Source organism: Dermacentor andersoni, chromosome 9 (assembly GCF_023375885.2).
Source record: "Dermacentor andersoni chromosome 9, qqDerAnde1_hic_scaffold, whole genome shotgun sequence".
Lineage (NCBI taxonomy): Eukaryota > Metazoa > Arthropoda > Arachnida > Ixodida > Ixodidae > Dermacentor > Dermacentor andersoni.
This window is the reverse complement of record NC_092822.1, coordinates 28,371,007-28,393,420: the sequence shown is the minus strand read 5'-3', so window position 1 is coordinate 28,393,420 and position 22,414 is coordinate 28,371,007. Positions and strand designations below refer to the sequence as shown.

At 47.6% G+C, this 22,414-nt stretch overlaps 1 protein-coding gene across 1 annotated transcript in view; it reads right to left on the bottom strand.

The window, feature by feature from the left end:
• LOC126527366 (uncharacterized) overlaps positions 1-22,414 on the bottom strand; it is a 132,697-nt gene that overhangs the window by 65,275 nt on the left and 45,008 nt on the right. Inside the window, exon 2 of the mRNA XM_050175171.3 lies at positions 7,072-7,189. The gene's annotated coding sequence lies outside the window, so the exon portion shown is untranslated. The remainder of the gene's footprint in view (positions 1-7,071; positions 7,190-22,414) is intronic.

Below are 22,414 nucleotides of genomic sequence, written 5' to 3'. Positions count from 1 at the left end.
TTGAGTTGCCCTGCGTGACAAAGAATTGGCCTATCTTGAATACGCAGAGAGTGGTTCCCGATCCTAATCTATCCCGCTTTCTTACAAATGAACGATGAGCGCTATGTTTGCCATAGTAGGGGGCTCCGGAATTATTTTGACAGTCCCAGGGTTCCTTAAAGTCTACCCAATGTACGGTGCACAAAAGCTTTTTTTTTTGTATTCTGCTCCCGTCGGAATGCAGCCGCAACGGCTGGGGTCGAACCCGCAAACTTGTGCACAGCAAGGCAACACCCATATCCACTGAGCTATCGCGTCGAGTCCATTTGTCTCAACCTGATTTCGAGTATCTCCTCTGTGTGCCTTTGCACCCTTAATTACCGATGTCGAGTTAACTTGTTAATACAACGGTTGCACAATACCTTGTGATTCTGTCGCATAAATAAATAATACGCAATCTTTCTGGCTATTCATTTTCTTCTTCGGTTATCAAGAGCAGCAAAAATAAGCGCTATATGCATTCCTGGTATCATATTTGTTAGGAATGAATAGCAAAACAAATGCAGGTTCTTGAAATAGATCAGCACTTTCGATCAATCTTTTCAAAATTTCTCGTCACCAATGTTCTTTTAACAATGCGCGCACTGAACACCCATCAAAGACTGTCGTCCCTTGACCCAAACCACGTCCTTCTCCCACGGACTAACGCTTGCCGGTGCAACTGGTGCAACGCATAAGGCCCTGCTAAACTTCCTCAGAGACAGTGGTCCCAATGGGATGCATACTTTAGTTTGTAGAGTGTTGTGACGTGTTTCGTGTAGTTTGGGTACTCGTCTTGCACCGCGAATATGATTTAATATTTCGTCCTGCCCGTCTGGAACTATCACGCTATAGGCGTGTTGCTGGAGGCACGAACCTCTCCGGGATTCAGTTAAAGACACTCTCTGTCTCCCTCTCGCATGGTTAAGCTCGCACCCACTTGTGCGACAGCTATACATACCGTTGCTCAAGCGCTGCACGCAACAAACGGACGCGGCTTTCAAAGAAGGAACAAGCCACGACAACCGTCCTACGACAGACGCCCCAGTGTCCGAAGAGTGGCGCACCTACGCCGGGGCGATCAGCCGCGACGAAGACTGCGACGATTGCGCACCGTTCGGCATCTCGAGCTGAGCGTACCATCGTCGTTCCGCTAGGCTGATTGTCGCCCTGCTATCGGCGACTGGACGCTCCCGGTATAAACGCTATGCTTTCGGTGCTGCCAATTCCCTACACCCCCCTTCCCACCCGCCCACCCTCCTTTTTTCATGCAGCGTTTCTCCTTTCTATCTAGATTCAATGGACAGCTGCTCTCCGCGTCTGATCCGCGCCTGTATTTTGAGGCCACGCCAGCAGCTCTTCGCTTGCCGCCGATTACCCAAGAAAAGCGTGTGTATAGCGACAGTTGACGCCACGATGAAAGGCGTTTGCCGCGAACGTCGGCGACGTTGAGCTCTATTCTTGAGTCGGTAGCACGTTCTGGGGCTGCTGTGGTTATCCTTTCCGCGTCTTCACGCTTTCGAGGGAAGCGGGCACCACGAAATTGTCGCTCTTTGGTGCGCGAATGATGCGCTTGAGCATCCTTTGATTGCGGCGCAGTCTTACACGTGCGTGTGTGTTTGTGTGTTCGTGCGTGTTTGAGTGTGTTTGTGTTTGTGTGTCTGCGCGGTCTTGTTTTAAACAACACAGATAGAAATGACTGGCATTTCTTCGTCCGACCACGCTCACGGTCCTCACGGAGGCATCGGATATTGGATGTGCGATTGTCACCCTTCACACATCCTGGAACCTATCCTAAGTAGTACAGCTAGCGCCGTCAGTGCAACGACAGGTACGCATGTAACGATTACACTTCGGCAGGTGTGAGTCGTTACTAAGTAAACAGAAACATGGTATATTCGTGTATTTTTTTGTAGCGTCATCGAATTGCAGGCCACCGACAGCTTGCTTCAGGCCGTGACGACATGCACATAGCTACGTCTGCCATTGCCTTATGCATTGAACCTTGTGGATCTCGTGGGATCGCGGAAGTATATTGGCCCCGAGCTTTCTTATTGTCGTATCGAAAAACGACGTTATATAACAAAATGGTTTTGTGTTTGTTTGTATCTGCAAGACGCCGGATTAAAAAAACTCGAAGGGTGGTGGTGCCAGCTTGACCTTTAGGTAATGTTATTAATAGTTCTCCATGTTGTAAATATGTCTCCTCCATCTTTGATTAAATCGACTGGTAGTCCGTCTTCTCCTGCCGCTTTTCCCCGTTTCATGTCTTGCAAGGTACTTCTGACCTCATCGCTAGTTATAGGAGGCATTTCTGTATCCTGTTCATTACCGTTTCGTGTGTAGTTATCCTGAGCCCTTTGGGTACTGTACAGGTCAGTATAGAATTCTTCCGCTGCTTTTACTATACCTTCTAGATTGCTGATGATATTACCCTGTTTATCTTTCAGTGCATGCATCTTGGTTTGTCCGATGCCAAGTTTCCTTCTCACAGATTTCAGGCTTCGTCCATATTTTACTACTTCCTCAGTCTTATTACCTTATACCTTATTTTCTTCTTGTTGCTTAGTTTTGTCAGTTCCACGAATTCTATCTGAACTCTTGAGTTTGACACTTTCATTCTTTGTCGTTTCTTTGTTAGGTTCCTTGTTAGTTGGGAGAATTTGCCTACTGGTTTCCTTGGTGCCTTACCACCCACTTCAATTGCTACTTCTGAAGCCAGCCTAGTTGCGGTTTCATTCATTACCTAAATTTCATCTTCATCTCTTTGTTCTAAGGCTGCATATTTGTTTTCAAGTAGCAGTCTGAATTGATCTGCTTTTACCCTTACTGCGTCTAGGTTGGCCTGTTTCTTCCTGAGCAATTTTGCTCTTTCTCTCTTCGAGTGACCTCACCAACCTCTGATCACTGCACTTTACCTAACACTTCAAGATCCCTCACTATGCTGGGATCGGCAGAAGTTATGAAATCTATTTCATTTCTTGTTTCACCATTAGGGTTTTTTCAGGTCCACTTGCTGTTGCTATACGCTTCCCGAAGGAGGCGTTAATTATTTGCTGCTTAGTCCTTTCCGCGAATTCTACCAGCATCTCTCCTCTAGCGTTCCTAGAATCTACGCCCTAGTTGCCAATTGCTTGTTCAGCCGCCTGCTTCCCTCCCCCCTCCCCGCTTTTGCATTGAAGTCGCCTATTACTACAGTATACTGAGTTTTCACTTTTCTCATTATTAATTCAACATCTTCATGGGTAGCACAATGGGTAGCACAATACACTGTCATTTCTCAATGGTAATAATGTTGTAGTTACGGAATCTCACGCATGAATGCGGCCATGAACGCGGCTAGGTACACAATATATTTTCGGCGAACTTGAACAGCACTTAAAACGTGTGCGAAAAAAAAGGAAGAAAAAGTTTTCAGCACTTACCGGGAAGCCCTGAGTCGCGTATGCGCAGAGATACAGCCGCCCACTTATTGTATAATTTTATATATTGATAGGCTATTCTAACTTGTGATGTTATTGTTACTCACCGAACTTAAAGGGCTGTTCTCACGAAGTAGTTGAATTACCGTTCATGAAACCTCCAGTGTACTTAATGTACAGTGCGTTGTATTGTTACTATATTTGAATCGTCAATACAGAAATAAACTACCCCCCCCCCCCCAAAAAAAAAAAAAAAAAAGTAAGCAAGGAAAGGCTGTTCCAGAGGTTTTAACCGGAATTCTTTTGGGGAAATCTAAGCCAGTTGTGAAGTTCATTCAACAGTTCAACACTTTGAAGGAAGAAAAGGCCAGTTGCTTGAAAGGCAATGCGAGCAAAGTTTTGTATTCTTGTGTTAGTATGCATAATAGTCCGCTAAACATTTGGTATTTTCCTACCACTTTTCTGATGCTCTCAGTGATTATGCTACGTATACTTAATGGAATCGCTTATTTTTATACGGATGTTTGAATAGCGAAGTTTTCGAATCAAATTCGAATTTTCATGAAGAAAAGGTGGCTTTCCAATATAGAATAAAATACAGAATATTTTTTCTCATGGCCAAACAAAATGAATTATAAGGGTTTTGCACAGTGCGCTTGGTAAAAAAGAAAATATGCTTATTCACATCATTCGATGCAGTGCAGCTCAGAATCGGAAGCCCCATGAACCCGAGGTGTTTGTACAAACAAGAGATAATTGAAAGTTAATTATATCTGGTAACACCAATGACACCAATGAAACACTGGAACAGTGCGCCTCCAGATGGCCGCAGAGTACCGTGCACGTTGAAAAAGCGAAATGTAATTACCAGCACCGCACATCGTTTTAAAGTAATGCAAACGCGGTGAAGTTGTTCGAACAATACGCAAATTGCTTTTCCTTAACACATTCACAAAGCTGCCTACCAGCAAGGCATTTTTCGTGTATGGCTGTAAGTTATCAACTCCACAGTTAACTACTTTAAGCGTCCTGCAGCACCGTAATCACTGTGGCTTCACTGCAGCAAGATCGCTCGGAAGAGGCTCCACTCGCATCTTTTTCTATCTGACCATGTTGACTGGAATAAGTACCGTTATCTTTCATACTCGAACGGAATCGATTATCAGACAACTTTGAATCGTGAATTCGCGATAAGAACAGGAGTTGAGTTGCAAGGGCCATTCGACCCGTATTCGAGTTGGAGGTATTCGCACACACCAGTTTTTTTTTCTATACCCGGTTATGTTTGCTTCGAATGGTGAATTCTCGAATTCAGTAAGTGCGTAATAATAATAAAAAATGACTGTTGTGTCCGCATTCGAAACTTTTAAATATTGGCACGCCTCGTTATCGAATCGATACGCGACTCGAACAGCGAGGACTATTCAATCCGCATTCGAATAATTTGATTATTCGCACAAACCTACCTTTCTCGACTGAGTTCTGGCAACCCGTCTACAAGCAGAATTATGCGGCTGTCACATTGTTTCCTTTTTATTTGCCTTTTCAGTCACGGTGTGAACGTGTACGTACGTGACGTATTTCAGCTAATTCTGCCCATCGATGACAAAAAATGAAACCTTTGGCATTTACAGACACGTGTAAATCATTTTGAAAAAGCTACCTCTTTATGGAATTCGTGGTGTCGCATTATCCTTAATAAAAGGCTATCTCACCTCTAGAACACAGTACAGAACAATAAATGGAGTTATTTCCGAAATTCAGCACATTAAGTATGGCGTGCCGCAAGGATCCGTCTTAGGACCTGTTTTATTTTTACTCCATAATAATGATATCGTCACTATTCGGCAATTCTGTTCCAATATTATATTATAAGCGGATGATACTAATGTGTTCTTCTCAGGAAGAAAAATAGGAAATCTTTTTGAGCAAGCTAACATCTGGTTACAGCAACTAAGCTTGTGGCTAAATGCAAATAAACTCAAATTAAGCATAACTAAAACTAAGTATCTAGGTTTAAATCGAAAGGAACTATCCGAAGACTAACAGAAATGTTCAACTACAGGTACAAAACATTTTCGTACATGTTTTTTGTTGTTGTTGTTGTTGTTTTGTTTCAAGAGCTTAGAAAACTGTGTAAACTTTAACCTTTTTTCTTTCTCTTTACGGGAATTGTGTACTCAAGTGTTGGAAAATGTGTACTACTTTAATTTCATGTGTGTCCTCCTTAAAGCCTGCCACTGCCATTTTGCTGCCAATGTACGGGTGGCACGGCCTAGTCAGGCAAATTTTTGCCCTTAGCCGTGTCCCCTAAGACAATGTGTGTATTGTCTTAAATAAATCAATAAAGAAAGAAAGAAAGAAAGAAAGAAGGAAAGAGAGAGAGAGAGAGAGAGAGAGAGAGAGAAACACCTGCATATTCTATGGGGCTTCGTTTCGTTTCAGTGCTCAGAGTATTTCTACACATGGTTTCACTGAAGGCACACAACCATGTTTGAAGGGATGCTCCACATGCCGCATTCCTTCAGCAAAGGTGAAATAGCAGCCTTTTTTAAAAATTTCTCTTTATGCTTGCAGCCAATAACTAACCCATTCGTAAGCGAGAAGAATAGGTGGAACTCAGTGGCTTGGTTTATGGCTGGTTCCGTGGATCTTTCGTGTCCGCCAACAAATCTGCGTGTGTAAGAACTCAGCTCCCAAATTCGATGCAAAATCACTTCACTCTCTGCAAAAGCTTATACTTCTCACCACTTGGATATGTGTTTTCAGTAGATTAGTTATCAATAGGCGCCATTTTCAAGATCAGTAGACTCTCATGTAGATTTTTTTTCCTTCGTACGTGGGTAGGAGCCAGTATTAGCCATTCACTGTCTTACGTGATGGACAAATTTCTCGTTGGGTAGGCATAAAAACGCTTGCGCATTTTTATAAAGGAGGTGTTACGAGAATGTGTGCGCGTACCTATCGTCACGATGACCACCGATCATGACCATAAATGTGTTCGTACCTTTGTTCGAAATTCTGTGTCACTTCTGTGTCGCGTGCTAAACAGCTTCGCTGGTCATGCACCTTCACAGAAGGATGACTCATATTTTTTTTTCTACATTTTTTCTTCTGCTCACTTCCTCTTAGGGCCTTTCTTCTCCTTCACCCTATTCTATGCGGAATACCATGTAGGCGAGAAAACGCTTGTTAATGATTCTGATTAAAAACAAAACAAAAAGAAAGCTATCTCTCTCTCTTTCTCTTCTTCTATAAAAAAGAACGTGACATGAACGGTTGCACATTGGGCCGCTATTTAATTGCACCGTAACTATAAGGACTCACTAGAACATGCACAGAGCATTACATTCAGCCATTTTTACTTTCTTTCAATAGACCTCGAAACAAAATACTGTAACTTTAACAAATTCAATGACAGTCCAACATAATTCGTAACTGAAAGGGATAACTTTCTTTTCTTGCTCCTGCACTGCATCCGGTAGCTATATTGCTGGTACGGTGACACGGGCCAATTAAGCCAGCCATATTCTCAGCCTCTAACCGTGCCTCCCAAGGCAATTTCGGTCTGAACTATACGTCGCATGGAAAGTAGTACACTGAGCGGAACGATCCACACGTTTCCACTTACATTCCCTTGGGCGATGGTCTCGGTTCAGGGGTGCCTCCTTGCCATGCGAGGTCAGGTAATCGCTCCAGATATCAGGACCGATGCACTCGCAGTCACCACGGTCGCTGGCTTCTGGTGCCTGCAAGCATGACAGGAGGAAAAAAATAAAGATTAGGAGGATAGAAACACTACGTCAGCTTCGTGAGTAATTGCTGTCCACTAAAGAAAAGTACCCTCGAACAGCGGTTTACTTCTAAAAAAGCACGTACCATAAGGACTTTTACAGTAGTTGCATTCATATAACAGTGTAACTACAGAATATGGACGAAAGATTAATGGAAAACATTTTTTTTCTTGAATACAAACACTGCTGACACGGCGTACTAGCCAGGGCTGGCAAGTCAGCTCAGAGCTTTGGGTCGTAGCAGGTGACGTCCATAGCGATCGCAGACTGCTCCTGCCGTTTATAATCCTTCTTTAGATTCTGTCTCAGCCTTTGGTAGAACCATTGTTCAGAGATCACAGAATTATCACAATGAAATTCTTGCCTCTCCCATACACCTCCTCAATCACAAATTCCGAAGCTCCGGCCGGGCGCTCAGCTCTCAAACTTTTTAAAATGAGAAGTCTGTAGCGTTGCCACAAAGGGACCATTCGCCTAGTAGTGGGACCATATGTTTGTTGCGATCTATGTAATTTTTCATTCCTCTCTTCCTATCATCCGTATCATCGTATCACACACACACACACACACGTGCACACACACACACACACACACACACACACACACACACACACACACACACACACACACACACACACACACACACACACACACACACACACACACACACACACACACACACACACACACACACACACACACACACACACACACACACACGCGCACACACACACACGTGCACACACACACACACACACACACACACGCACACACGCACGCACGCACGCACACAACGAAAAAAAAACGAAAATAGAATCCCGAACGGATCGGTACAACGGTACAAAATATGGCCCCTGAATATTAGCACACTGGGACTGTTCGGCTGCATTCATATATTCACAGGAATTTTTGCGTACCCGTATATATAGCGGTAGTTTCTTAAACGGTAATGACATTGATCGTTACATAATACAGCGCTTCAACGATAGCACGTTCAAGTGTGTTCGGTTGTATCCACGGAACTTGGCGTATTCCTATTTTGCACTAGTTTCCCTGACGAAAATAAAATTAATCGTTACAAAATACGGCGCTTGAATTTAATAGCAGCATGCCGGGCGAGTTGAGATGCATTTGTAATTAGATATTTGTGAGCCTCTTTCCCAAACAAAAATTAAACGAATCGTTAGAAAATACAGCGTTTGAGGGACAGCGCGCTGCGAGTAGGGTTATATATATAAGTCTTCTTTGTCAGCCTGCATTTCGCGCTATAGCTTCCTGAACGTATCCCTCTGCCCCACCTTCACCCGAAAAACCGGATCGAAGAAAGGAATGAGAACGAAATGGATCGTTACAAAATTCAACGCCTGAATATAGCCCGTTGGGCGAGTTGGGTTGCATTCACAAATACTTCTTTGTACGTCCTTCGGTTGAACTAGCCTCCTAAACGTCTCTCGTCGCGACACCTTCGCCTAACAACCTGGATGAAAATAACAGGAAATGAAATGGATCGTTACAAAACACGACGCCCGAACGACAACCTGCCGGACGAGTTGATTTGTATTCTCGCCGTTTAACCGTTTTTCGCGCTATAGTCTCCTGAACGTCTCCCTCTACCTCACCTTCGCCTGAACACCTGGCCGAAAGGGACAAGAATGAAATGGATCGTTACAAAACACAGCGCCTGAATGATAACCCGTTGCGCGAGCTGGATTGTGTTCATTAGGACTTACTTGCGTGCCCTTCTGTCGAGCAAGTTTCTGAAACGTCTGTATATCTCTGCCTCACCTTCACCTGCCAAAGTGGGCGTCTCATCCTGGCGCGACATTTCCCACTGGTCCGTAAATGTTTTTTTAGACAAGACAACAGAGACCCACCACAAGCAAGTAGTAATTTCACGTGCGTCTGAATCGTACGCATATACCCGATGCTTATACGCACGCCTTGCGTCAACCTTCGTCACGTCTCTGCCAGCGACAACAGCGGCTTTATTCGCCACAAAATGGGCGAAACCATTTGACGCTTTCGCCAGCTTCACAGCAACCGGCGATCATATGGCACACACTGCGTTAACGAACGAACGTCGCAGCGTTCCTCAAGTCGGCGCCATAAACACACAGCGCGAGCCGCCATTCTTGACGGCCAAGTGAAGGTTGCCTTCTGGAGTGCGTGCTCGGGCAAACACACACGTGCTTCCTCAAGGGCGCACTTGCTTGCTCGCACACTATATAATTGTGCAAATACGCGGATAGAGTTCCGGTCGCTTACAGAAACCGCAAACGCAAGCGCAAGGGGGGGGGGGGGGGGCACAATGCCCAAACGCCGGCTAGAGAAGAAGGACCGCTTCCAGGCAAATACTGCGCTGTGGCCGCTGGCCATGTATTCCATACGCGGCGTTGGAAGAAAGATAAACAGGCCTCGCCGTGGCCCGCCTGCTTGTCTCACTCTAAAGGTTACGCGGGGTGTCTTGTCCGGCCAATACGGGCACCCGCTTCCTGTTATTCACCAGCCACGGGGGGCTCACTGGATAGATGACCCGCCGTGGTGGCTTAGCGGCTGTGGCGTTGCGCTGTGTAAGCACGAGGTCGCGGGATCGAATCCCGGCCGCGGCGGCCGCATTTCGATGGAAGTCGAAATGGAAAAAAAAAGAAGAAGTGCGCGTTAGAGGATCCCCAGGCGGTCACAATTAATCCGGAGTCCGGCCCCACTACACGGCGTGCCTCGTAATAAGATCGTTGTTTTTGGCACGTAAAATCAAAGAATTTAATTTAATTTTAACTGGATAGATGATACCAGTGGCTCCAGTTGCTTCACGAGTTTACGAATCGATGTCGCCGTACGTTAGGCGGTAAGTTACAGGTATACGTGCTTGAGGCACGATACGCATTTCTTTCATTAGAACGTTCTGTTGATGAACTGTAGGTCACTCACGCTTTCCTTACACACACACACACACACACACACACACACACACACACACACACACACACACACACACACACACACACACACATATATATATATATATATATATATATATATATATACAAAAGCTAACAATATCTTACTGCTGTGCCCGTGGTGGTATTACAGCATTGAAAGCATGACCCGTACGCTGAAGTTCAAGGCCATATTGCCCCTGAAAATTTATGTAACTTCGCTGGTGCATTCAGACTTCAAATGAATGAACATACAAATAAACCAGCGTTGCTCGTGCCGTTATTACGGTAACGATCGCCGTTTTGTTATTAAGAAAAAGAAAAACGCGCTCGTTTATAAAATTATTTCCTGTTGGGCAAGCTTAGACATGCAAGCGCGCATCCGCTTGGTTACGTACTGAAGCCTCTCTGTCAAACGCTGGCCGGAACTGATTTCAAGCACATGCATGGTCGCTTGCGCAACTTTCGCACTGCGTGTGTGGGGGAAAAATTACGACACATTCTTCCGCGTAGCTAGTGACGCAACGGTGTTACGGTAATGGGCTATAACTCCTCTTCACGTTCCTTTTCTTTTAAATTATTGCGAAGCGTCTTGTAGGCTAAATAAGAATGATTACTCCAATGATTACTCTCTCTCTCTTCCTACGCTGGAAAACTGGAAAAATAAGAAGGAGGGGCGGGGGAGGGGACAGACAGGCCGAATCCTCCGCACTTCCTTGTTGATTGTTTACGACCCAACTGAGAAAAAAACACGAAAAACTGGGAACCGCGATGTACGGCCGAGAAATAGGCTCGATTACGCCAGCCGCTGCGAGCAGGCGCAGCGAAAGGTCGAATTCCTAAATTAAATGACCAGTGCGTGGCATAAGAAAATAAACAAAACGGAGGGGAGGAGAGGGGGGGGGGAGAGACGAGGGGGCAGGCAGCTATAGGTGAGCAAGTGGATTCTACTCGAGAGGGCGCTTCTCTTTGACGTTCGTTTCGTGCTGGCCAAACAAGCCCTACACGACGCCTTGTATATACTGTACACTCTGTTCGGCGTGCCGGAATGTCTTGATCAGGCTGGCAGAGACACGTATAGGCAAGCCCCCACGGGAGGGGTAGGTTAAGTAGTGCGGAGGGCGGTAAGTTTTCGCGGCGGAAGGTCGAGGGTTCGTTTCGCAACTATGGTAGATCGACGCTGTCGCAGAAGAGATAGAGAAAAAAACAACAACAAAAGATCGAGGCGGAACGGTGGCATCTTGGGGCCGTAGAAGCGGTACGACGTCGACGACGACGTCCGACAGAGGCGTCGACGGCTCGGAGTCTTCTCACGAGAGGGCGTTATTTATGGGGATCCCGCCCGCCGGTTGGGAAATCGGGCTTGCCGCTCGCGAATGAGCCGCTATACCGAGCGTCCCTGTTTGTGCTGCTGCTGCTGCTGCTGCATGTTTGCTCACTGGGCGATGTCGATGCCGCTGCTGTTGCAGCGGCCGGGCCGGGGTGAGTGGCCGCGAGATTTTTATTGCTCGCCATATTTCTTGGGGAAAATTGGGCGCCGTTTGTGCGTTGCGAACGCCTCGCAGTGCGACGCCCCGGGTTTCGGAAGAACAACGCTCCGGCGATTGTTCCAGCACAAGAGATAGCCCCCCCCCCACTCGCCCCCCCCCCCACCTCCCTACTCCTCCAGCCTCATGTCTCAGCCGAGTCGCTCCCCGCCACTAGCCAACGCCTCCCATGTAGTTGGGCTGCAGCGAGCGTCGGAAGCGCGTCTTGCACAATGGTTTCTCAGATTGCACACTCCAGGAATAGGTTTACAGAGTTTCAAATTCCACGAAAAGTAGTAGAGCAACAAGTTGGGCTAGTTGGTGGAAGTTCATCTTGTGACAAGGGGGTACCGCGCTATAGACACACGGACAACAGAAGTAGAAGTGGCCAGGACTTCTACTTCTGTTGACTTCTACTTCTGTCGTCCGTGTGTTTGTGGGGCAGTACCCCCTTATTACAAGATGAACTTTCACGAAAAGCAACTCGATGGACATTCCAGCAGCGTTATTCGTCGTCCACAGCAAGAGAGATGTTCACAGGAAGATGGAGGGTTGAAAGGATTACCAGCGGTCGAACAAGGAATGTCGCTGAAGCCAACGTTTCGACAAGGACACTCGCCCTCGTCAGACCCTTGACGAAGACAACTCCCCTTGTCGAAACGTCGGCTGAAGAGGCATTCCTTGTTCTGCCATTGCTAATCGCGTTAATTAGGAGGCATTTTCCTTCTTCAGTGACTTGTCACCATTCCGCCACGAAACTAAGGAACAGTTAGTCGCATACGTGAACTACTTCGCCACTGCGCAGTCGTCAACGGACACATCATCATCGATCACTGGATACAGGAAAAGTGCGACATCTCTGGAAATTAAAATGATTATGAGGCCACCCGATCTGTGTCCACCATGGCGTCCAATATGCCTCTGTCGAAAACGGATGCAGCTACGTGACTCTACTTGCAGGCGCGTGAGATTACAGCGGGCACAGTGCAGGCAGACCGAATACGCGAACATTTGTCTCTGTAGCCTCGATCCACGTCTTCAGTTCCGTATTCTGCTTGAGATGACACGATATCGGATACAACGCCACCCCTCCGCCTGTAGTTCGGGGTGATATTCGCAATTGGCCCACGTACACAGCTTCGCTGGTCATCCTTCTCCACAGAGTGGTAGGGCACTGAGTTTTTAAGCAAAGCTTTCTTTGCCTAACCTCTCGGGCTTGGCGTGACTACTGCTGTGTCAGCTGCTATCTCGACGGATATACGTGTGCTATACAAAAATTACATCAGCGCCGAATGCAAGTACCAGAGAACGAGATTATATAACCCTGTATGCTGACCAGTAAGCGCATCTCTGTTCTGCGTAATAATTGAAAAAATAAAGGTTCTGCACAAAACCTCCGCATTTAATGCCGTCTAACACGTTCTAACATGGATCTTTAAAGTATACACCGACTCTTCAATAGAATATCGCAATATATTCATTGACTTCCTCGGTTTGCTCGAGTTTCTTTGATTTTAGCCAATCGGTATCCGCCACTGAGTGTGTAGCCATTCTTGGCCGGTCCTCCAGAATGGGTATGTGCTACTGTAGCACAGGAGGTACGTGGTCCTTAAACATAGCTAAGTATGAGTTGTACTTCTCTATGCAAACGCCTGTCATCGCCGTTCTTCGCTCGACAAGCATGGCACACCACCTTCGTTACTCTGTCATGGCTGCGTGGAGTAGCACTCTGCGCGCTCTCCTGATTTGGTGTTTACATTTCGGCATAGCTCGTGAGCCAGTGCAGTGCATAAGCAAAAGAAAACAAACAAAGAAATTGCGCAGACAAAGGTTTTGACCTTTCTGGTGAATAAACATGAACATTGCATGAGACTTCCCGCAGCACAGGATGAAAGTAAACACAGCCATACGCACCGCCTTTACAAGTTTGATTTCGTAAACCCCTTCACTAACGCTTCGCTTCACGTAGATTCCCGCCATGTGCGTTGGAATTGGATAATCTTTTTTACGAGTGAAAAAAAGAAAGCTGGATGCCGAACAGTTTCGTGTAGTTCTTGTTCTAGCTGCTTGCACATTCCGGAAGTTAAGCCGAGAATCAGCGCGGACGACGAACTCCGCATCCCCGGTTCAAAACACGACGCAGGCCGACATGCGAGAACCCACGAGAACGCGAGGGCGGTGACGTCGTGCGAGCCACCGTGAGATCGACGGCGATTGCGGCGGCGATAGTGCGGGCGACGTGACGCCGCCTAACGGTTGGAACAGTTTTAAAACATGGCGGCCAGTGGATGCGAGCGCGCCCGGGCGCACTTCTTCTATCGGGGTGAGCGATCTAGGAAGAGGGGCGAACGTCCGGCTCGCATCCGCCTTGCTCATCTCACGCCCGTTGTGTAATGCTCGTTAAGAAGCGGGGGGCTAACCCTGCAGACGTGAGTCGGTCGGTGGCCTGTTGAAAAGCCGGGCGGTGAAAGTGGCCGAAGCAGACGACGCATTACGAGTTTAAAATCTCGGCGTAGACACTTTTCCATTGCCCGCCTACGGGCCTCTTCTATAGACCATTTTCCAATATAAATAAGCTGCAGCAAGAGTAGGCGAGTTGACGGTCCATGGTGCTAAGTTTACAGCGCGGGGAATGGACAAGGAAAACAATAAAATAAAGAGTGGAGATAAGCACTTGTCTCCGTCCTATTTACCGTCTTCCCAATGAAAGATGCTCAATATCTTCATTAGACTTTTTACGCGATCGCGTAACGCCGTCATTCTTTAACCGTGCTTCCCATTTCGACGCGATGCGCGATGCTGAAGCTTGTGTTGCCAGCGAAATTAACTCGGGTTCCCTAGGCGATGTTAACGTACTGAAACGCCTGCTGATTGCGAAGCAGTAAAGTCGGCGAGGAAAACCGGAAATGCTCAAAGAAATATTCAAACTGCGCGAGATTCGCGCCCGTGCAGGCGGGCACACGCTTTTCCGCACCTGTTGCTTCACGCGCACGGATCGTTCGGAGAGCACGTGAGCTTTTCCGGTAATGGTGGCGCAATAATCATTAAGGAAGCGTGCGCGATGCGCCGTCGTGATTGGGGATCGACGTTGCGGCGGGACCAGACGAACGCTGCTGAAAGCAGACGGCAAAGCAAGGAAGAAGCAGAAGGAAAAAAGAAGACGACGACAAAAACAAATGAAAAAAGATAGAAGCAAGCGGCTAAGAGTAGACGGCCATAAAGAAAAGCAGGGTGAAAGCAGGCGACGACGAAGCAGACGAGAGATAAGGAAAAAGAAAAGAAAAGAAAAACGCGTGCAGACGAAGCAGCTAGCGCCGTCACGAACGAGGCGCCATTACTCAGCGGGCGGTGCCCCGAGGGCTACAACCTGAGTTGTGTACACAGCGGCAGTTTCGTACACGAACATAGGCCGGGGCTAATCGTGCTTAGCGGGCGGCTTTGCGGCAAGGTCCGAGAGGGAAGATGAGAGAAAGCTAATGAGAGATACTTGTCGAGAATATAACTTTCTCCTGCCACCCTACGTGGACCAGGAAGATGCCGCAGCCAGCGAGAGCGCCGAACCTTAGACAGTGTTGCGTGGCAGCAGCTCCTCTGCTGGAGCAGGACGTTATAACGCAGATTATAATCATCGTAACCGAATGTTACGTATTTTATAACCACCTGTCAAGGTTGGGTTTCAGTCGCTGCGCACTCCAACAGATCAATGTGACGGATAATAGCGGTAAGAAAGTTGTGTCATTCTGGGAAAGGCCGTCGTCAGTAAACAGCGAAGTTCGGCTGCTTGGGAAGTACTTTCACCTAGCTAAACGGCTGAACCCAACATTGTGGCGAAACTTTGTTGAGCTATGCAGAATACGACCATGCGTATAGCGTCGCAGATGCATCGAAAACGTGTGCTGATGACCGACCTCTCTTCTATGCCAAGCCGTTGGCCAAGCCCACCACAGATCGCATACGGTAAGATACTTAAATCGTTTCTTGTATTTCTTTGACCACTCAGAATCAGCAGCTTTCACCTCAATGCGGGCGTGCGAGGAAAGGCAATGCGCAAAAGGCCAACAGGAGGAGCTATTCAAACTAATACACCTTTCTTTTCTTTTTCAACGCGTGTTATACGTGCTTCTCACGCATGCCGGCTAACTTAGTCATTACGTGTACTAAAGACTGCGTCATTAAAGACTAAAGACTTAGTCATTACACGTACTAAAGACTGCGTGAGCAGAGGTAACTTGATTAGCGCCATCATACCGTGGCATTGAGCCAGAAATGTACCCGCACCACACGCACGCAACGCTAACTGCATAACCCCGGATTTCGATAAAATAAATATATAAAAGAACACTGTGCTACAGCCAATGCATCCTTCCTCCAGTAGAAACGCGCACTGGTGACCATCGTGTCACTAACCTATAAAAGCTATAGGCTTACAATGATGAAGTCCCTCGGGACTTGGGCTGTTTCGCGTATATCGTGGTGTTGTTATTGCAACCGGCAGGGCTAGCGCATCGCATTTATCACATCGTGCTTGGTCGACAACTGTTACCGTGCGAGCATATATTACGCTGTTAACACGGCTGTCGTTCACCGAGCGTTAATCAACTTAGCGATCCGAAAACGATACGTTGACATCAGCGCAAGTTTCCTTGTTCACGAGTGAGTGAATAAGCTTCATATCGGAGACCAAGCTGTTGATGCCAGAAGGTGGGCGGCCCCCCTATTCCAGGTAGCCATGGCCCTGTGCCGATAGCCTGGACTTGTTCACCAGCCAGCCGTAGTTGGTCCTCAGGTTTTGGGTTTGTCAGCTGTGCCTCCCGCTGGTCTTCTGTTGGTGCTTGGATAGGAGTTAGCGAAAAAAAAAGAAAAAAAAAACACGGCAGCTTCGTTCGAAAGGCGAAGCACTGACAACAATAGCAAGGTTTAGCGTCGCGTTTGAATTCCTTCCACGGCGTTCTAACCACACGCGGATGCAACGTATGCGGGTGCGCCAAACCTTCTGGCACCCTTAAAGAGCTTTACCAGGCAGTGTAAGGTTTGTAATGACGTTTCACCGGTACCACCTGCGCTGCCAGTAAAGAGTGGTGGCAGTGAAATTGCATCCGTTTCAAATTGTGAGCTCTAATATCATTTTCCACATTTTCACAGTCTGAGAAGATTTAGGATAAAAGGCATGCGCTTTGAATGAAATGCTTGAGGACATTTTTCTTTTTGCGCCGCTGTAATTATAAGATAACTGAATATCTAAATGCATGCTCTTCTTGCCTCCGGTGCTATTGCTGCGTTCCGTTTTGTCCCCTTATTGCGCAAAGACCATTAGGGAGTTTGCACTTGTACATACCATTTCAAAGTAAGCATTTTAAGGCGAACGCCTTGTATGCCCCATTAAGCGAAAAATCCGGCGTCCATGCGGCGCTAACATAAGATGGTACCAATATCCACGTGACCAAATAATGACGTCACATTCCCGACGCTGGACCAACACCACCTAGACTAGGTGGTTCTGGCTGGACCTGCCGCGGTCGAACTTCGAAATCCCACGGTTTACAGCCAGAGGCGTTGGACGGACGCCGTGGTCCACGCCCCGAAAAACCGACCTGGCCCACTCCCGAAATTGGATTGAAATAAAGTGAATTAAGGTAGATTAAGGTGGATCAAAGTGAACTAAGGTGGACTGAAGTGGATCAAGGTGGATTAAAGTGGCATGCGATGGATTAAGGTAGAGTTTTAATCTAAGGTAATAACTTGTAGATGTAATTATGCTTTCGCATTAAAATCACGCTAGGACATTTAAGTGATTAGAGAGTTTTAGATTAGGAAACGCAACCGGTTTGCGTTCCTTAATTGAAAATTATCCATTGTCAACTTTTGCCTAATCGTATCGTCTAATTTCATTAAAAGACGTTCATATCACAGAGAAAAGCACGTGAGATATAGTAGGTTTTCTATGTGCATATCGCCTTCGGCTCCTCGTTTTTCGTGGCCCCTGTTTCACGCTCTCGATCGCTTCGTGCGAGTCGCGTTGAAGCACGCCGGGCGTGCTCATCAGGAACTAAACACGACAAGCATCGGCGAAGTGCAACGAAGGGAGTGTCCTGCCGTACTACGCGGTTGCTCCAGCAACTGCGAAGACAATGGAAGCAGTACAGTGGAAGAACGAGCGCCGACTCGGCAGCTCGTTCACCTTGCATGCCGAGCTTCTCCATACACTCGAATCGAGGCCGGTTAACCGCGAAGCGCGTGGCGGGCATTGTCGATTATTCTGCCGGCGTACGCTAAGCGCGCGACGACGTTCAGGAAGAAAGAGCGTTTCTTCTTCCGACCGGTCATGATTGCCGGGCACGATATCGCCCGCGAAGTCGTCGAGCACGGACAGAACGGGCTTACAACAGGGGCGCGGGCGCGCTCTACAGGCTGCGTTCCAATACTTGCCGTGTGGACGGCTAAACAGACAGCCCGAGCCATTTCCATCTCTGACGAAGCCGCGACACGAAAGACAGCTTCTCAGAAGACAGCATGGAGATTAAAAAAATGACGTAGTGGTGCTATTCCTCGAAACGGCTCGACAAGCGAACCGTTCGCTTGAACTCGTGTGATTGGTCGAAGCGGCTCGAGAAGCGAACCGTTCACCAAGCCATTTCCATTTCTGGCGAAGCCGGCACAAGGACAGCTTCTCAGAAGGCAGCATGGAAGTAAAAAACGATGTACGTGTGCTATTCCTCGAAACGGCTCGACTAGCGAACCGTTCGCTTGCCCCCGTGTGATTGGTCAAAACAGCTCGACAAGCGAACCATTCGCCAAGCCATTTCCATTTCTGCCGAAGCCGGCACAAAAGACAGCTTCGCAGAAGGCAGCATCAAAGTGAAAAAAAAAAAAAAACGATGCAGAGGTACTATTCCTCGAAACAGCTCGACAAGAGAACCGTTCGTTCGCTTGCCCCCATGTGATTGGTCAAAACGACTCGACAAGCGAACCGTTCGTCAAGCTATTTCCATTTCTGACGAAGCCAGCACAAAACACAGCTCCGCAGAAGGCAACATAAAAGTGAAAAAACGATGTAGAGGTGCTATTCCTCGAAACGGCTCGACAAGCGAACCGTTCGCTTGAACTCGTGTGATTGGTCGAAGCGACTGGACAAGCGAACCGTTCGCCAAGCCATTTCCATTTCTGGCGAAGCCGGCACAAAAGACGGCTCCGCAGAAGGCAGCATAAAAGTGCAAAAACGATGTAGAGGTGCTATTCCTCGAAATGGCTCGACAAGCGAACCGTTCGCTTGCTCTCGTGTGATTGGTCAGAATGGAGCTTTCGCTGGCGAAAGCGCGATTGTGACCAATCACGCGGCAGCAAGCGAGCGGTTGGCTTTCCCAAGAACCGTTACAAGACCGCACCCCAATCTACATTACCGACCAGACCAGACAAATCTTGACGGGAAGGCCGCGCCTGCGGACGAGAAGACGTAATCACGTTCTTTTGATGCGCCTAACGTAAGCTAAGTTTAGTTTTTGAAAGGTTCGCACACGAAAAAAAGAAGTTAGGATACAGCGGTAACGCGTGCTTTTCTTCTCTTTTTCTTGTTCACACGAGCTGACGTCATGTCGCAGAACCGTCTTCCAGATGCATTCCATTACTTGACCTCGAAGTTGTCTTCTTAGATGCAAGTCAACATCGACATGTCTCCAATGCTGGTCAGAATTCGAACCCATTCTTAGAGTCTATCTGCAGAGCTGTTGTATCACGTCGGTTTATGGCAGGCACCTCTGGAACACAGAAATTTCGGAGGAAGAAGGCAGACGTTCACGGTGTGCCAAGCTTCCCTCTTTGCCTCTTCCCATCCCGCACCCCCCTGGCTACGCGACCCTGCCTCCCAGGGCTTCACGTATAGTACACATATACCAACGAGAGTGGACGGGACGTGATCGGGACGGGACGGGATCAACGACGGAGGCCGTTGATCAACTGTAGCAGGGCATCACGCGCGACCAACACGACAGATATGTGGGTTCGCTTTCCACTGTCGGCAACACTCCCATTTCCCTTCTTTTTACTATTTCTAGGTTTTAATTAAACGTACCAGTTAATTTCTCCTCTATATGCTATCTCGGGTTTTATTGCCTGTTACTTCATATATGGCTGTGGCTGACCAAAACTCTAGCCCATTGGTTCATGCTATCCTTCTCACAGTTGCTGGCCTTGATCGCCAGGCTAAACCTGCCTGCTGCTACAACTCCCCACCACCACATTGTTCTCACTCATCACCTCCATACGTATTCTTCGTCTTGTGCTTTGCGGGCTATACAGCTTATACTGCACTGTACTAACAAGCTTAACAGCACAAAACATCAGGCCGAGCTACATCGAGAGCGAGAACAGAGTTTTCGTAAGCGAGAAAAATGGCGGCAACTGGAAACTCTGAGATGGCGCTTGTCTGTCGTGGGTTATGGTCCACTTTCATTATTTTTTTACTCCTAGTAATAAACCTTTTATCCCGAAATAGACAAACAATACAGTCTTTCGATATAATACTTCGTCAGTTTAGACTAATTTGTAGTTTTTCTTCAGCGGGCCCCTTTGGGCAATTGTTTTGTTTTTATTTTCCATTTTTTTTTCAATTAACTGTTCTGCCTATAGATGCGTACTGATATACATGTATATTGTATCGCCCAACTGACACGCTCTCAAATGAGAGTAGCGGTAGTGTAAAAAAAAAATAAGGAAAAGTATCCTCCGTCGTGATTCAATCGTTCTTCACTCTACATGCCGCGTACACAAAGTAGTAAAGCAATAAGCGAAGCATCACACACTGCCGGCACCGCCCGGAGCCACCCTCGTCTCCTCGCCTCGTGTCGGCTCACTTTCGACTATGACCCCCCGGCGACCGCCCGCGTAGCGTCGTCCAAACGGGAGCACGTCGAACCGGGGCGTGCCCCGATGCCAACCACCACCCGCCGTTGCAGCACTGGCCCGGAAGCTCCGCCGCGGATGCTGCTGCTGTTCGGAATTCGCCCCCCAAACGACCTACCGCGCATGCGCAATGCCTCCCGGTGTTCTTTCCCTTCTCACGGGACGCGTGCTTTGTTCGCGGAGTGACGTTTATTAGGTTTCTCCCTCTCTGAATACTCGAGTACTTGCATGGCAGGCATTTCGTTCGTGCGCTATCGGCACGGCGTGAGAATGGTGCCCCCCCCCCCCCCCCCCAAAGAAAAAATATGTATATAGACGGTGGCTAGTTGGTGCGCTTCTGGCCGAGTTGAGAACTGCACCCGGCATTAAATCGGCCCCTTTGTCTTCCGTCGGGTCATCGTTTCTTGTAGCGGGACCGCGTGCGGGACTTCGTAATGTAGTGCCGAAAAAGAAAAGAAGGAAAACCTGCTCCGCCGGCGACTGCGAATGTAATTGTTCTGCCTCGGCGCATCCCAGATTGCGAATGATTTTCGAGGAGTAGGTTAGGGCGTCCAAAGTGTGCGCCCGTCCAAATTATTCGGGCGGGAACTAAAGCGCTAAGAGCATGCTCGAAGGTAAGGGCCCATATAGCAAACGACACGTTGCGCAACCTGTACTCGTGTTGAGAAACCAACTAGCCGACGCATTCACGTTTAATAGAGTCCAAGCGATGACCGGTCGCTGCATCATCATAGAGTTAATGTACAAATAGTTTGAACAACTTATATCAATCTTGTGCTATAGTTACTAATGGCAATTTTGGCTGCTGCAATCTTTTGAGTTACCATGGAAATTGTGGTTATTTTTACGGATTTGTCTCATCTTCGTGCTTGAGGCCTCAGACGTTCGGTGGCCATGTTTACCAGGCTTTATGTGACGTTACTGGCCTAATATAACAAACTGAGGACCGCGCGACGAGCGATGGAACGAAGAACGTTAGGCGTAACTTTAAGAGACGGGTAGAGAGCGGTGCGAATCAGAGAGTGAACGGGGGGTAGCCGATATTATAGTTGACATTAGGAGGGCGAAAAAAATGGAGCTTGGCAAGCCATGTGACACCTGAACCAAATAGCCGGTGGACCACTATGAGCCACTGTATGGGTGCCATGGGGAGAGAAGCGCCGTCGAGGACGGCAGAAAATTAGGTGGGGCGATGAAATTAGGAAATTTGCAGGCGCAAGTTGGAATCGGCTAGCGCAAGACAGGGGTAACTGGAGATCGCTGGGAAATGCCTTCGTCCTGCAGTGGACATAAAAAAAAAATAGGATGATAATGCAGATGAATGGTGATTGGCCTAATTTCGAGGCAATCTTACTTTTCCAAACGCAGAAGCCGGTAAGAGTCTGCGCGCATGCTGAGTCATTGCACACCGTTGTACACGTAACGCTATGTTTAGTTGAGTATGATCCATTTGCAAAGTCTCAAAGTCGTTTGATGGCAGGAGCACGAAGCTTAGGCAACTCAGTGCAGCAACCATCGTTTCCACGCCGACTGAAACACCGTACTTGCAGATCTCATACCCACTAGCACCGGAGTTCCTCCTGCTATTATATAAAGCTCTACGTTTATATATTTTGGCGTCCCAAAACAACACAGATCTACTGTGCAGAGACGCAGTAGTTGTAAGGAGGAGGAGTGGGGAATGAGGGTGAGAGTCAGATTAATTTGACGCTGTGTGCTTCGCTTCACGGGCCCATAAAGCAGTGTACACGAACTCTTTTTTTTTTTTTTTGCGCTGCCCCCGGTGGAAAGTGGCTACCGCGGTTAGGAATCGAAACGGTGAC